At 32.0% G+C, this 1,560-nt stretch overlaps 1 non-coding gene across 1 annotated transcript; it reads right to left on the bottom strand.

Moving 5' to 3' along the window:
- Positions 1 to 656: 656 nt before the first annotated feature.
- Positions 657 to 748, bottom strand: Mir3851m-2 (microRNA mir-3851m-2). The gene has a single exon (NR_161856.1). It is a non-coding gene; the product is annotated as a microRNA mir-3851m-2 (primary transcript).
- Between the last annotated feature and the right edge of the window lie 812 nt (positions 749 to 1,560).

Below are 1,560 nucleotides of genomic sequence, written 5' to 3'. Positions count from 1 at the left end.
AGCACTAAATTTAATCAAAGAGTAAAGCACACCCCAAATTGTTTACATCTGATTTCCTCAAGATAGACATAGAAATGTCTGAAACTGGAATTTTGTTTACAACGATAAATGTGTTTTATTTTTAAGGAAAGTTGATCAAAGTGGTGTCGAGCAATCGAGTGAAAGATCAAGTCTGTGACTCCTCATTTGTTATATTCTAAAATGAAGATTATCGCAAACTCCCATCTCTCATCTGATAATTTTGGTTAATATTAATTGGAGATTCAAGAAAGAACTGCAAGGTCTATCTTTTCCAGAGATAGTAAAATAAATATCAACAAAAGCAAAAAGAGGGCTTGGCAGAAATTTAAAAAAATGTGTGCTTTGAGTCATAATTCTACATTCCTTTTTTTAATAAAGACAAATTAGTTTGGGAAACTAAGACACTAGTAAATACTATACAAAACTTTGTAACTACCAAAATACCTACATATCCACTTTTCTATTTTTTCCAGTTGTTAGAGGATTCGAAATAAAGCGAACATTGGCCGATCAATGACCACGAAGAAGCATAGAAACGACCAATGCTAACTATTTATCGAAAACATTTTGTACAAATGTGTGTCTTTCGAAAAAGACAGAAAATCTTTGCAAACCTAAAAATGACTTGCTTGTGAATTGGAATCTCTTACTGGGCCGACATGGGTCGTACTATGGAATAGAATTTTACATAGTACTACTCTGTGCCAACCCAGTACTAAATTTACTTAAAAATAAAAACAGCAATGTTGGACTGAAAAACCTGTAAGTCACTTTAAATTTTCATCTCTTGAATTAGGATTCGTTATTAAGCTGGCACAGGAAGTACGGCCGGATGTTTTGAAAATGTCATGCCAATAAACCCTAGCACTTGGGATCGGTAGGTATCCCAACAGCAACCATCGGTGGCAATGAACTATATTTAGTCGTAAACTTGAGGACACGAAATAATTTTAGTTTTCAACTTGAATACAATTGCTTAAAATAAGATTTCATTTGATGCTTTTAGTAAATTTCAAAAGTATGATGTTTACGAAATCCATAAACTATGCAACTAATAATAAAGCTGATTCCAAATCCAATTATCCTCTAATTTAATTAAATGACATTTAATTCGTATTGAAAATAAAATTAATCAAAAATTGAAATTTACTGTTATTTGTTAATTCCAAGAGTTGACTCGAATACAACTGCTTAAAAGATTTAATGTTTCTAGTAAATTTAACCGTCGAAACCCTTGGCCGATGAAATCAATTTCAGTAAAGATGTTATTTAATTCGCGTTGCTAAGTACATTTGTTTTCCCTTTAGTATTTAGCGAAAACTAATTGCATCCCTTTTTGAAGCAAAACTCCGAACACGATTACCGAAGTGTAAACAAATTTCTGATAAAAAGTAGTAAATGAAAAACATAGTTTTGTTTTTAATTGGAACCATCTTTTCATTTTATATATTCCATTCGGATATTTGCGGTCCGAGTACCCACCGATCCAAAACCGGGGTTTATTGACATCATATTTTCACCCTACTGTACTATGATTAT

This window comes from Tribolium castaneum, chromosome 4, assembly GCF_031307605.1.
Source record: "Tribolium castaneum strain GA2 chromosome 4, icTriCast1.1, whole genome shotgun sequence".
NCBI lineage: Eukaryota > Metazoa > Arthropoda > Insecta > Coleoptera > Tenebrionidae > Tribolium > Tribolium castaneum.
The sequence above is the reverse complement of the archived record's forward strand: the minus strand, read 5'-3'. Positions and strand labels throughout refer to the sequence as shown.